General features: G+C 42.7%; 1 protein-coding gene across 4 annotated transcripts in view; it reads left to right on the forward strand.

Moving 5' to 3' along the window:
- Window positions 1-15,350, forward strand: part of RAB27A (RAB27A, member RAS oncogene family) — a 65,493-nt gene that overhangs the window by 4,076 nt on the left and 46,067 nt on the right. Inside the window, exons 1-2 of one of the 4 annotated variants that reach the window (XM_070236333.1) lie at window positions 10,924-11,638; window positions 12,216-12,330. The exons of 1 other annotated variant lie outside the window; for it this stretch is intronic. The gene's annotated coding sequence lies outside the window, so the exon portion shown is untranslated. Of the gene's footprint in view, window positions 1-10,923; window positions 11,744-12,215; window positions 12,331-15,350 lie in introns of those variants that run through there. 2 more of the 4 variants (XM_070236340.1, XM_001501029.7) reach the window with 2 other exon arrangements.

Here is a 15,350-nt window from a genome sequence, read left to right on the forward strand (position 1 = left end):
AAAATATGAAAAAGGATTATTTTTACATATATATGGGATATATATTTTTTCCCTAATAAATTATGATAGATTTGATACCTCCTGAAAAACAAAACAGGGCTTGCATGTTTAAGGTGTGAGCCCCTAACTAACTAGATGAGGGGAATCCTTTCACAATGTAAGCGTATATCAAATCATCATGATGTACACTTTAAATATCTTACAATCGTGTATGTCAATTATACTTCAATAAAGCCGAAATTAAAAAAAAAAGAGCCCCTAAGAAGCAAGATTGTCTTGTCATTGTTAAAACAAGATTGCCTTCTGAAGAGAGTAATTTTTCCCTTTCACTGTCTTTCTTTTTGTGCCTTGTGCAGTTTTTGCTTGGACCATATTTATTCCTCTGCCTTTTGGTCAGGAGATTTGAGTTCATGATCTGGTTTCCCTTAAGCTGATTACCTTGGGAGCAGACTTGCTCAGTGAGTTGGAGGAGGAGATAAAGGATTTGTAATTCACTGTGTCCATCTGGTGAGATGTGTGGAGCAGTAAGCATCCAGCTTTTTGGCCTCCTGTCTGGTCATGCAGTACAGAGGTCACACCACATTCTTTTTCTTCTATGATCGAGGTCTACTAACACTCATAGTTTATTTACTGTTAAGTAAAATTTAATGCCTCACTTACTCAAGAGGAAAGTTGAAAGTTATTCCTCCTTTCCTGTTTTTCCTTTTGCCTCTGCTTATGTTACTCCTGAGAGTCCTCCCATTTAGTGCCTCAGCCACTCTTAGAACCACCCACATGTATGGAATCAGATGGTTGGTTCTTAAAATTGAGCATTTAATGTGGAGTTGGAGTTAGAATGCCAGATTTAGCAAATAAAAAAAAAGAAACTTGCATTTTGGATAAACAACAATTTCTTACTATAAGTATGTTCCATGCAACATTTATACTAAAAAATTATTTGTTGTTTTTATGAAATGCAAATTTAACTGAGTATCTTGCATTTAATCTGACAACCCTAGTCTAGTAAACCCATGTTTATGCACAGGAAATGTGTTGATCATGATAATGTCCAAAGAATGACTGAGCTGTGGCTCATTTTGGTGACTTCATATGTGTCCATCTTAAGGATGGAGAGGAGTATTAGAAATTTAAGGAAGTTGGAGAAGGTTTAGTTTTACTCTAGTCTTTTGTAGTTAAGGAAATTCACATCCAGAGATGTTAAGTCACTTTGTCAAGGTCACACATTTAGTGGCAGAGCAAGAACTAGAACTCCAGGTCCAGTGTTTGGTCTGCTGCTTAATGTCTTTCCTTAAGAGATCATGTATAAGTTGCTTATGTTTTCACGTTGACCCTTAATCACTTCTGTTGTCAGCCTCTCATGATCACTCCATTACCATGTTGTCCTTCGCGCCCCCAGATCCAAATATGGCAGGTAAAGCTGTGCTCCTGAGACCCCCTGGACTTTGCTCTAAGAGCTACATGATGGCTGAAAGCCACCATTTTGGTTGTATTCCCTGTGATGATGACAGAAAGCCTGTCGTTTGATGCGTTTTTATTCCTTTTAAGGTCTTGTTAATATTTTTGTCTCTTTTGAGTTTTTACTGTAAGATGCTCTGATTAAGGCGGACTTACCGAGAACAATTCCACCACAACCAAGTATTGTCTTATTGAAAGCCTCCTGACTTTGCGTGGCCTACTCCTAGGAAACTCCTCATCCCTTTGTGTTTCGGTTGAACAAATATGGAAGATATTTTGTAAGGACCAATGTAGGTAGATAGGTATATGTGTCCTATCCTTTAGAGATGTTTCTTTGTAAAATACTGCATTATTTAAAAATTATTTGTACCTATTTAAGAAAGCAGCCTTTCTTAAATGAACTTGCTTCCTCTGCCACTAGAATACCTTATTTCAGAGCCACTAATCTTGTTTTTTCATAGCTTCGTTGATTAATTCATATAAAGCCTTACCAGCTGCCAGGTCAAAGCATAATAATGAAATTGGTTGCCAAGAGACTGAAAAATCTGTTCATTCTTATTAACTACAGTTCATCTATCCTGCCCTGATCCCACCACATGGGTGCTGGTCAAGTCTTATCTGGGTTTGGCTGGTTACTTATCTCCTGTGTATTGTGTCATTAAAAACAAAGACAGGGTCTCAATCAACTAACTAAACCTTATGGTAAGGTGTTTTTGTTTTTGCTGTGCTAACCCTAATATTGGGAAGGAATGAGACCTGTAGAAATAGGTCGTGACTTAAATGTTCATTTGAGATACCTAAGAATTTTTAAATATAATCTATGGTTGTGGTCAGGATTTCTTTGTTTCTTCCAATATGTGATTAATTTTCATAATGAATCTCACCACTGCAAGGGAGTGACCCCAAGAAGAAGTAAAAAGGTCTAGTAGCCCTTGAAAAGATAATGTGTTGCATATCCAGTCAGATACTGGACACCAAATGTAGCCAAACAAGCTGCTGGCTGGGCTTTTCTTGTCAGGATCAAGGCTAATTCTCCATCACCCCCGCTATGCTTGGGCACAGAGGGCCATGAAGTGGGTTGTGGTCTTTCCTCGCGGAGTGACTCATCCCTTTATCCTGGAGCTGTTGCTTAAACGTGGAGGAACCAACATAGCTGGGAATTAGTAGGCTGGTTTTTAGTCTCTAATATTGCTCATGATTAACTGTGTGATATTATACCAGCAGTTCGCATTTGGGGCTGTTTTTTTTTTGAGGAAGATTAGCCCTGAGCTAACAGCTGCCACCAATCCTCCTCTTTTTTTGCTGAGGAAGCCTGGCCCTGAGCTAACATCCGTGCCCATCTTCCTCTTCTTTATATGTGGGATGCCTGCCACAGCATGGCTTGACAAGTGGTGGCATGTCCGAACCCGGGATCTGAACCGGCGAACCCTGGGTCACCAAAGCGGAATGTGCAAACTTAACCACTGCACCTCCAGGCAGGTGGTGCTGATTTTTAACCGCTTCTCCTCCAGGGATGGTTTGGCAACATCTGGAGACATTTTTGGTTGTCACAACTGGGGAGTGGCCAGGGATGCTGCTAAACATCCCACAGTGTGCAGAACAGTTCCTTGTGATGAAGGATTATCCTGCCCAAAATGTCAGCGGTCCCGAGGCTAAGAAACCCTGCATTAGACAAGTCACGGAACCTGTCTGGCCTGCAGTTTCCTGAGTTACACAGTCTTTCCATCGTGTAAAGTTAACTAAGCCTAACTTCACCTCTGTTGTCTTTCTAACCTCTCCCTCACCCTAAGTCTAAGTCATTAAATGTGGAGTAGGGCCCAGCTATCTGTATTTTTTTTAATCTCCACAAAGGATTCCACAGGGCAGTCAGGACTGAGAACACTGCCCTCAGGGATCGTGTGGAGTGAGGTCCTGTGGAGCTGCCAGGTCGGCCATTTGAGAGGAGTGGACCCTGTGGGGACAGCCTGTCAATAGGAAGTGAGAGACCGGGCTGCAGGCCTGTCTGATCTGTGATTCAGTATAGGTGGAAGCCTGCCAGAAAGCCCTTAGAGAGCATCGTGACTGAAGCTTTGGTCCTTAAATTCCTCAGAGACCTGGGCTCTCAGTGCCTCTGTGTGATGAGCTCTCAGCTGACCAGAAGTGTCTACTTCCCAAATTTCCAGCTAGCCACCATACCCTTGTGCCAGAGGTGCCTCAGACACCAGAGTTTCCCAAGGAAATAGTAAGTCTGGACAGTTTCTTTGTTAACATTGCATTTCCTGCTTAACAAGAGCCTCTCTAGGCAATTAAATAACAACAAAAACCCCTACCCTAAGTTGTCAGCCCATTTTGCCACCCAGATTAAGAAACCTCACTTATTACACTTACAGCATCATGTACTTTAAGGGCCTGTAGGCACCTTAGAAACCATGTAGCCAAACCTGCCCTTCACATCAGAGGTTCAGAGTTGTGCCCAAGGTCACATGGAGAAGGTTCTAGAAGACAGGTCTGCTGGTTTCCCATTGTTTTCTTGCGATGCCCGTATGCTACTATTTCTTGGTTGTTACCAGTTATTTATTTTTTTTTTTTTTTAAAGATTTTATTTTTTCCTTTTTCTCTCCAAAGCCCCCCAGTACATAGTTGTGTATTCTTCGTTGTGGGTTCTTCTAGTTGTGGCATGTGGGACGCTGCCTCAGCGTGGTCTGATGAGCAGTGCCATGTCCGCGCCCAGGATTCGAACTAACGAAACACTGGGCTGCCTGCAGCGGAGCGCACGAGCTTAACCACTCGGCCACGGGGCCAGCCCCGGTTGTTACCAGTTATAAGATGGGCAATCCAAAACTGTGTTGTTCTGTTGTTCAAATGAAGTGGCTTTCAGATGGAACTTTACTAACAACCAGTATATCTTCCTTGAACTCTTCTCAAATATCATAGAAAGTGAAATAGGTACATTATGATTTTCACTTGTGTTAAAGCGGTCCAGAAATAACTGAGTGCTTGCTCAGATATGTGCCAGCTGCTAGTTAAAGGCCACCATCATTTCTTGCCTGTATTGCTGCTTTTCTGGTGCCATTCATGCCCCTTCCCCCCCCCCCCCCCGCCATTGCACATTCCTCACACAAAGCCAGTGATCTTTAAAAAATAAAAATCAAATCATATCTTTTTTCTGTTTAAAATTACTTGGGGGCCGGCCTGGTGGCGCAGCAGTTAAGTTTGCACATTCCCTACTTTGGTGGCCCAGGGGTCATCAGTTCAGATCCCTGGTGCGGACATGGCACCGCTTGGTGGGCCATGCTGTGGCAAGTGTCCCACAAATAAAGTAGAGGAAGATGGGCATGGATGTTAGCTCAGGGCCAGTCTTCCTTAGCAAAAAGAGGAGGGTTGGCGGCAGATGTTAGCTCAGGGCTAATCTTCCTCTAAATAAATAAATAAATAAAATTCCTCGGTCGCTTCCCACTGCAGTTGGTATAAGATCTAGATGTTCTAACCACGGTCCCCGTGACTTCAGCTCGTCCCTGTGCCTCCATCTTCTAGCCTCATCTGCTTTGTTTCTGTTGGAAATGCCAAGCTCATGCCTTCCTTAGAGCCTTTGCCCTTGCCCTTAACTCCTCCTCAGTGCTTTTTCTCCAGATCCTCACCTGGCTGGTCCATCTGCTTCATTCAGGTTTAATTTCAAATGTTATGTCCTCAAAGAGGCCTTCCCTGATCACTCTGTTGGAAGTAGCCTTCAGTTACTCTCTATCCTATTATTGCAGTCTTCACAGCACTTATTACTATTTGAAATTATCTTATCTTTATGTTCATTTATTTATTGTCTATCTCTTCTTGCTAAAATGTTCTCACCATGAGGGCAGGACTTTGTCTGTTTTGTGAACTGCTGTGTGCTTAGCACCTAGAATAATGCCTGGCACATAGTGGATGCTGAGTTAATAAAGAAGGAATGACAGAGTGAGTAAGCAAGCAGCTGGTGTTAGAGAAGATTGCTTGACAGATTCAGTGCCACATAATTCCTCTTTTGTCCTACACATTGGACTTTTAGTTTTTAAACTAAAACCGGAATGCCAGTTTCTTGATACATGAGAAATGGAACTGTTAAGCAGACTAGATTCTTTTCTTTGAAGACCAATGTACTCACATCCTATAACAAAAACTCCATGAGAAGCAGATATAAAAGGAGGAGGCTACTTGGAAAGTAAGAACTCAGGGCACAGGGACTTAGAAATCAAAAAGATCCAAGATCTTTAACGCAGGAGGAGGCCTGAAGGGTCACCAGGGTCATAGTAACTGTCTCAAAACTGGCTGCCCATGAAAATCACTTTGGGAGCTGTTATTTAAACATACCCACACAAAACAACACATTTTTCAGTCTCTCCTTTGGAGATTCTGATTTTTAGATTTGGCAGTAGGGCTGGGAATGTGTGTTTTATTTAAAATGCTGCATAGTGGTTGATGGTGCACAGCCAGGTCTAGGAACTGGTGACAGACCCCACCCTATTCCCAGGTGAATAAACTGAGGCTCAGAAAGATCAGTTGCTTCACTCAAGGTCACATGTCGTGAGCGGGGAGATGGCACTCAAATCTCCTAGTCTTCTCTCTGTGCTGTTCAAAACACCCAGTAGGAAAGATTCTCAGGGCCAGAGGCTGCACTGCCTCCGGAAATTGTTGGTGTATTTCTTTCTTCTTTATTTACATGTAACTAACCAGTCTGGTGTCAAACAGGAAATGCTTAGGGCATAGTTTCCCTTTTTTATTACAAAGTTTCAGATCATTACATTTTAGATACTGGGGCTGTCAGTCATGATCAAAGTGTGGTTCTGGGACAACATCATCAGCACCACCTGGGAACTTGTTAGAAATAGCGGATTATCAGACCCACCCAGACCTACTGAATCTGAAACTCTGGATTTAGGGTGCAGAGTCTGTATTTTAAAGCCATCCAGGTGTTTCTGATGCCCACTGAAGCTTGAGAACCACTGTCCACAATGATTTACCAATGTCGCAACTGTTAGTTAAAGCTGCTGGCCTTGGCATTTAGTTGGTGACTCATAAATATCAAGGCCTTAACTTAAGCTAGCCATCTGCTTTCCTTGGTGACATTTATTCAAAACAGGGACTATTGTTATAAATCTTCGTTAGAAGGCCATACGCAAAAAAGCAGGGGGAACGGATTAATATTTATTGAACACCTGCTGTGTATGAGGCACTGTGCGTGAGGCTTTTGTTTTCTCACTTTAATTCTCACAACCATCCTGCTACATAGGTATTATTATCCCTGTTTTACAGGTGTGGAATCTGTGGCTGGTAGAAGTTAGACATGGTCTTCCGTACAGGTTATTTGCCTCGCTGTGTATACATTTTGCTGTTTTCTCTCTAGAGCGGCTGTTCTCAAACTTTATTGTGCATAACCAGGAATCCCCTGGGAAGTTTGTTATAAGTGCAAATTCCCTGGCCTCCCTCTCAGAGATGCTAATTCAGAAGCCTGGGTGGAACCTGGGGCTCTGGATTTTCCTCAGGTCCCCCAGGTGATTCTGATGCATGGCCAGTGGGCATCAGATCATTCTTGGAGAAATTCTGTCCTGGATTCATTGACTCTTGCCCCAGTGATTGGACCAGTTGCCCCTCAGGGCTTCTCTGAGGTTCTGCCGTTCTCCAGTGTTTTGTGCTCGCAGGGCTTGGGCACTGGGCTGGGACACTGGCAGAAGAAATATGATGAGCATAGGAAGAGGGAGCTGGGAGCCTGTATAGAGAAATCTCTTAGACCCTTGGCTGTTCTTGCTCTCTCTGCTGACTCTTAGAGCCCTCCCAGGCCATGTTTTGGGTTTGAGTAACTTGTGATCTTTTCCGTTATCTACCTCAAATTGTGCAACTTTTCTTATAGCAACTTCACCCTTGTGTTGGTGGGGTGCACAGATGTGAGCAGTTTCCTCCAGGCTGTAGTTAAGGTCTATCGAGTACTGAGCTACTTGAGTTTTTTAGGTCAGAAACAGTGTTTCATCAGTCTGATGATAAGATCCCTTATTTTTCAGGGATACAATTGACATATTTAGTGAATGAGTTGTCGATCCTTTAGGAGACAATGATTTGGTGTCATTACGAAGGAATAAAGTAAGATGTAAATTAAAAAAGAATTTCAGGTTTGATGCCTGATGTCCTTTGTGAGGCAGCATGCTGATCTGTCCACAATTTTAGAAACAGCTACTGACATAAATACCCCAGGGCTCCCATGGGATGAAAAAGATGCACATATCAAAAGATGGTGGAAAACTACCAGGCCCTTTGCCCAGTGGAAAAGTCAGCTATGTTGAAATACTAAATTTCTTTAATATGTCTTAGTCCCTGAAACAAATTGTGTTGGACAAGCGTAGAAGGAAATTCGCAAAAGCAAATGTTTCAGTTTCTTGGGATCCTCTATATATAAGGCAAATTATTTTTGCCAGTAAGAAAATAACCAAGGTGCGGGTTAGGTTTCTAAGAATAATTTGTTGTGACTCTGATAGTAGAGTTGATAATAACTGAATACAGTAGCTAGAGCTACCATTTCCTGAGAGCCTTTTATGCATCAGGAATTACACAAACATTCATTTAAACCTCAACAGACTTTCAAAGTAGATATTATCCTTCATTTTATAGATGATGAAACAGGCTCTAAAGGATTAAGTAAATTGCCCAGTGCTGGGACTGGGGTTTCCAGGGATGCAAAACTTTCGGTGCTGAAACTCAGACAGCCCTGGATCAACTGGGATGGTTGGTTACCCTGAGTGTCACCCAGCTTACTGACCCACGGCTGGGAGTTGGGATGTAAGCTCAAAAGCGTTCTGAGCAGTCAGAGAGGTGGCTCATATATAGAAACTTGCTGATCTGCCTCACGGAGAGTCCTTCAGAACATTTCTTGGTGCCCATTTTCCTCCTTTTACACACAGTTCTAATAAGCTTGGTTATTTGGTTTCCAGGTGCCTTATCAATTAGCAACTGCACTTTGGAAGGGGGATGGGGTGACTGTAGAAAAGCACACTGATTACTTTGGTGAGGGACAGCTGGTGGACTGACAATGAAGGTGGGGGCAGGGAGAATGAAATTTAAACTAATGAAAAAGAGAATCGATACAGTGGTCAGAAGGCATTTATTACAAGGGCAAACATACCTTAATAAGAATAGCTGTTATTGGACAATTACTATGTGCCAAACACTGTTTTAAGGACTTTAGAGGTATCACACAATACCTTTCTTACAAAATAATCCTATTATCCCTGTTCCATAGATGAGGAAACTGAGGCACAGAGACGTTAAGTAACTTGCTAAAGGTCACACAGCCAGTGAGCAGTAAAGGTGAGCTTCCAAGTCAGACAGCCTGTCTTCAGAGCCCAGGTCCTCGACATCCTGCTTCAGTGTGGGTACTGGATCCTGAGGAGGCAGCACAGCAAGTTAGCGATGTTTATTGTGATGGCTTGAATTATCTAAGAAAAAAATTAAAGCATAGGCATTCCATTTTATTTTGTATTAATTAATTGAAAAATTTTATCAAGGTTATACATGGATGGACATACTTCTACAAGGCCTGTTATGAAAAAACATCAGAGTCCCCTCCCCCCAGCCCATTTCCTGCTCCCCAGAGTCAACTGCTTTCAATTCTTGCAGTTAGCTGACTCTCCGGGGTAGTTACATCCCTTGTCTTTAAATGATGTACTTATATTTCTCTGGTCGATTTTTCAGTTTTAGGTATTATCCATGGACACTTTACTATGGAAGAAGAGAATGAAGCTTGTTTCCCCACCTACCCCTACACACATGTATACCATTTCCACCCCTTCTCTCAACAGTTACATCATAGCTTTAGTTAGATCAGTATGTTGTGAGCCTGTTGTTTTTATCTTTAGGCCTACCCTCCTGGGCTGGGCACTGTCTCCAGAGCAGACCATTGGAAGACCTGCCTGTGCAGAACGTGTGCATTCTGGGAGTCCAGTGTGGAGGTGGGAAGTGGAGGTGTCTCGGTAGTTAATGCAACTTCTCACTGCCCGGGAACCTCTGAGAGTTTGACACTCAGAGTTTTACTCTCTCTAGTGAAGAAACCTTTGATTTCTGCTGGAGCTGGAGGAGTCACAGGGCTGGGAACTAAGCCGCCTTCCACCATTTTTAGCTGCAGCTTTACCCTCCCCTCCACCCTCCGGAGGTGTTTGGGGCTCTGAATGCCCGAACGTTTTGGGAGATTCTGTGATGAGTCGTTTCTGGGCTTTCCCTGCTGGCAGATGAGGAGCCAGCTTTCGTGGGTCTGCTAGTCAGTTACCTCTTGTCCATCTGTTTCTAGCTTCTGACATTTTGTTGCTGTTCTTTCCGCTCGCTTTCTCTTTATCCTTGCGAGTTTAAGTCTAAAAGAAAGAAAATTCCCTTTATTATTATACTAGTGAGATTTGGGGAGGTAACAGAACTAAATATGTGTGTTTAGTAGGCCATCTATTCTGACATCTGAAAGATATTTTAGAAAGCTTTCAGTGCAAAGGAGTCAAAAAAAGGTTTTTTTGCTCTAAGGAGAAGACTGATAATTCTATGAAAATTGGGGTTGTCTAAATTTTACTTGCTACTCAAAGTGTAGTTCCAGGACTAGGAGCATCAGTAGTACCTGGTATCCCGTTGGTGCTTGTTAGAAATGCAAAAGTCTGGGCCCTACCCAGACCTATTGAATCAGAATTAGCATTTTAACAAACTCCCTAGGAAATTCCTATGCACACTGAGGGCTGAGAAGTGCTAATATGAACTTGACTTGTACTATAATAAGAATAAGCTAACTCTAATGATTTTTTTTTTGGTGAGGAAGATTAGCCCTGAGCTAACATCTGCCGCCAATCCTCCTCTTTTTACTGAGGAAGATTGGCCCTGAGCTAACATCTGTGCTCATCTTCCTCCATTTTATATGTGGGACACTTGCCACAGCATGGCTTGACAAGTAGTGCGTAGGTCCATGCCCGAGATTCTGAACCTGCAAACCCTGCCCTCAAAGTGGAGCATGTGAACTTAAGTGCTGCACCACTGGGCTGGTCCCTAACTCTAATTAATTTTAATCTGGGATTTAAAAATCGTCATGCATTCCTGTACTAAATTATTCTCCAAATTCTAGGGTTGCTGTGAGATAATAAAAAGGAGCACATGTGTTTTCATGAAAATGCACCCCTTTCTTCCTTTATGAACTATGTCTATACATCTGAGTTGATCAGATGGGAAGCAAAAATTCCATGTCATTTACCACAAGAGAAGTCAGACTGGTTAAGTTCCAGATTTTTCAGTTTCCCACAGTTCTTGAGGTTGGTGGTGGAATTTCATAGATTGGATAGGTTGAGTCTTCCTTTGGTCACACTTTGAGCTGCCAAAGGGAGAGGGCAGCTTCTCCTAGACGCAAAGGATAGAGTAATTAGTTTTCTGTCCAGCATCTCTCCCAGTGACAGGTCAGGGTTCAACAAGTGATTGTGGGATGAATGAGTCAAAGAAGCAGCAATTCCTGCCTTCAGGATTTTTAGCAACCAGTAAGAAATAAATTGGATAATTATCACAGAGTTGACCAGTTCTTGGAAAGAATAAGGATGGACAAGGGGCATCTAACTCAGCATTGCCAGCAGAAGGAGCCAAAGGGCTAAGTCTCTTGGTGAACAGAGCGTGGTGGGTTTAGAGCAGTGGCTCTCACTTTAGTGTCAGAATCACCTGGTGAATTTGATTCAGTAGGTCTTGTGTGGACCCAAGAATATTCATTTTTAACAACTTCCCAGGTGATGCTGATGAGGTTGGTGAAGAGAATTACAAATAGCTCTGGTGGCTTAAGGTAGGAGGCAGAGAATGGTGGGCAGTACTGAAGGCAGAAGCCTAAGGAGGTTGTGGGGAGCCATTGACAGGTTTTATAGAGGAGAGTCATGGACTCCCGTTTGCCTTTGGGAAAGCTCACTCTGGGTGCAGTGTGGAGGATGGATCAATGGCAGTGCCACAAAACCAAATAAGTGGTTGATTGTAGCCATCCAGATGAGAAATAATAAAAACTTGGAATAAAGGCGAGAGCAGGAGAGATCCTTAGAACTTGGTGGCAAATTGGAAGTAGGAGGGGAAGAGAGGGAGGAGTCACTGAGGACTATCAGATTTCTGGCTGGGTGTATGCTGGGATTGTGCAACTCAAGAAACAAGAAAAGAAGTGGGTCTGAAGCAGGGTCCAGGGAGAAGAGCAAAGGAGGTGAGTTGAAGGCAAGACACGTTGAATTTGAGATACCGGCAAGACATCTGCGTGGAACCCCCATTGGACAGTTTTACTTACGAGTCTGGAGTCCAGGAGAGGGAGGTCTGGTAAATCATTAGCCCCATGCCTTCCACCAATTCCATTTGATCTCCTGTATTGTTTGTTTGGATTAGGCTTTGTATTTGTAAAGAAACAATCCTACTGTAAATTTTGAGGGCCTTGAGAACGTGATACTTTTAAAGATGTTTTCTCCAGAAAACAAATGTTCCACTTTTTTTAATTGGGAGCAAAGAAAGAGTCGAAGTCGTAGTCCTCTAACACGGGAAGAGGTTAATAAAGCCGTCTTCCGTCTGAGAGGCCAGTCAAATTGGGTTTTAGTCAGCTTGAAAGGGGCAAAATCACTTGACTGGTCTGCAGGCCATATGACAAACAGCTGAGGCTAATTAGCTGGATTGTGGGTTTTACAGAGATGCCTGGTTTTGAAGGTTGATGGAGTCAACTGCTTTTCAAAAGACTCTTTTGAAAAACTTTTATAAGTAGACAATTCTGACTTTAACGTTTCTCTTTGTATTAGAGAAAAAGTAGCTCTTTGAAGAAGACATGTGATTGGAAGTTGTCTAATTATTGACGTGGTGGGAACTCCAGTCTAAAGTTTTAGGAAAACAACCAGCGATTTATACTTTGTCAAGGTATGCTTTTGCATTTATTTTATTTTATTTATTTTTGTACAGGGTTTGAGTTCTGCCATGCCAATTGTCAGGTACTTAAAATGTGTGCAATTTAACATAAAATACCACTGTAATATGTTTTGTTTTTTTTTTAAACCAAAGACTTCAAGGTGTCTGCTAAATTTCTTGGGTTTAGTTTGAAAAGTGCATTTTCACTTACCAGAGAGTAAGTATGAATAGTGACTGTATTCTTCCTTTCTTTCTTTTCTGTACTTTAATAAAGTAACATAGGTTTTTATTCTCAGATAATATGTTGAATAAGAGAGCTGATGAAGGAATTGAATTGCTCTAAGAGCTTGCTCCTCCCTGGAGCATTTTATTCACAAAAATTCAAGCTTATTGAGACTTTTTGTGTGTGTGTGACGAAGATTGGCTCTGAGCTAACATCTGTGGCCAATCTTCCTCTTTTTGCTGAGGAAGATTGTCCCTGAGCTAACATCTGTGCCAGTCTTTCTCTATTTTGTATGTGGGATGCCGCCACATTATGGCCTGACAAGTTGTATGTAAGTTTGCGCCTGGGATCTGAACCCTCGAACCTTGGGCTGCTGAAGTGGAGTATGCAAACTTAACCACTGTGCCACAGGGCCAGCCCCAGGACTTAGTTTTTAATATTGCTAATAGCTTTAATGGAGAAAAGCTTTATGTTAGTATGTGTTTTAGTATAAGCTGTATTTCTTCTATAAATTAAATTTGTCTTCAAGTTATTAATTTTGTTAGGTTTGATAATGACATTGTGGTTATGTAAGGAAAGGTCCATATGCTTTAGAGATGCTCAGTGATAGTATGCTGGAGTGAAAGATCTGAGTGATGAGTATGATGGGACGTTTCATTATACAATTCTCTCTACTTTTGGATATGTACTAGTTTTCCAGGACTGCCATAATAAACTATTACAGACCGGGTAACTTAAATAACAGAAATTTATTGTCTCGCAGTTTTAGAGGCTGGAAGTCTGAGATCAGGGTGTCGGTAGGGTTGGCTTCTTCTGAGGGCTGCGAAGGAAGGATCTGTTCTACGCCTCTCTCCTTGGGCTTGTAGATGGCCATCTTCTCCTTATGCCTCTTTTTGCCATCTTTCCTCTACGCGTGTCTGTGTCCAGATTTCTTCTTCTCGTAAGGATACCAGTCATACTGGATTAGGACCCACCCTGATGACCTCTTTTTAACTGGATTCTCTCTCTAAAGCCCTATCTCCAAATAAGGTCACATTCTGAAGTACTGGGAGTTAGGACTGCAACATATGAATTTTGGAGTAACACAATTCAACTTATAACAGATAAGTCTGAAAGATTTCATAGTATCACATTTTGAAGATTTGCCTCCAAGTGCATGCAATAAATGTCTGTTAAGCCAACTGCCTAGACTGTGCTGGATGTTGAGTTTGTGAAGATGAATGAGACATGGTCTCTGCCCACTAACATTGGTTTAATCAAATGTCTGCATGTGACGTTGTGAGTGTGTATGTGTTTACTCATCTCTTCCACTGAGTTGTGGCCACTTTCATAGTTGGGTGTCCCTGGAGACACAATCAGGGTCCTGGCACAAAGGTAGTCTGATATCCTTTGAGAGCAGAAGGACCCTTACCATTCAGGTCCAACCTCCTCATTTCACAGATGAAGAAATTGAGGCTTTGGTGTGCTAAGGTCATTTGGCTGGTTGGCGTCAGAGTCAAGGCAGTGTCCTGACTTTCATTCCAGTGTGCTGACTAATACATCATCTTGTTTTCTTTGCCACAAGTTCATGCTTTTCACCTCGGAGGGAATCCAGAGTCCCGTTAGCAGAAGTCAATGATCAGAAAATTCTCTGCGGGAAAGAGCCTTGATAAAAAGCTGACATTCTCTGTCAAGATTCTTGGAGTATAAGTACCAAAACAAAAAGTGTTTTAGGAAGGGGTGTTTATTCATGAGGGCATGTCATCCATAGAATGTCCAGGTTGGATTTAATACATTCCAAAGGAATTTACCCCCATCTTGGTTACTTTCTCTATCTCTTACCACTTTCTCCTTGTCCTTTCCAGGCATAGTGTCAGTGACCCAACAGCCATTAGAATACAAACAACATTTTTTCTTCTTTCTTCCTGTGGCTGCTGCCCACAAGACAGGAACTGTGGCAGAAAGAATGCTGATGAAACCTTGGCGGCCAGCAGGATGGCACCATGGCAACCAGGACCTGCTAATTGCGCAGGTCCCGAAGCCTGGGGCTGCCCCTGCAGCTGTTTCAGCTTCTCCCTCTCCAGACCCCCAGGACCTGAGTTCTCAAAGAGGAAATGCTTACCACTTCCCTCGGTTTCTGTTTTCCCCTTTTAGGATTAAAGCTTCCTGAGCTATCTGCTCATCTTTTGCTATTATTCCCTCCTTCCTCCCTCTGAACTGTTTGATTTATAGCTCAGGGTACAGCATACGTGATAGCTGATGAGTCATGTAAAGCCCAATAAAAACAAAAGCTGATTTTTGCCCAAAGCCATCATTCATTTGTGCTGTCTTTGCAAGAGGACGCCTTCCTGCTCTGTTCTGCGCTCTGGTGTTGCTGAGGCGTGGCTGAGGCCCTGCCCTCTCGATAGAGCGGACGCTGCGTTTGGTGGGGGTTGCAGGATGGAGAGGTGATGAGCAAGATGAGGGTGGTGCCTGACAGAGGAGCTTGCATTGCTGCTGCTTCTCTGGAGGCGGCAAACGCAGCTGCAAATCATCCTTCTGAGAGCTGAGAGCACTATTTTTTTTCGTTTGCTTTTTTCTTGTCTTCCCCGTTTCATACTCTATTAGGCTTCTCTTCTCCCTGAAGTAATCTGAGCAGGGATCTTTTAGCTATAAGTGCTAGATTCGTACTCAGCAAATATTGAATTGATCCCTTGTTTTCACAAGAAGGGGAAAGTGCAGCCTGCTTTAAGCTCACAGCTCTGTGTAGGGGTGAGTTCCCAGCCCATGGACTATCAGTGTTTGAAAAATCCCCTTCCTTGTGTCCTTCTTGGATCTCTCTTGCTACTCC

This window comes from Equus caballus, chromosome 1 (assembly GCF_041296265.1).
Source record: "Equus caballus isolate H_3958 breed thoroughbred chromosome 1, TB-T2T, whole genome shotgun sequence".
Lineage (NCBI taxonomy): Eukaryota > Metazoa > Chordata > Mammalia > Perissodactyla > Equidae > Equus > Equus caballus.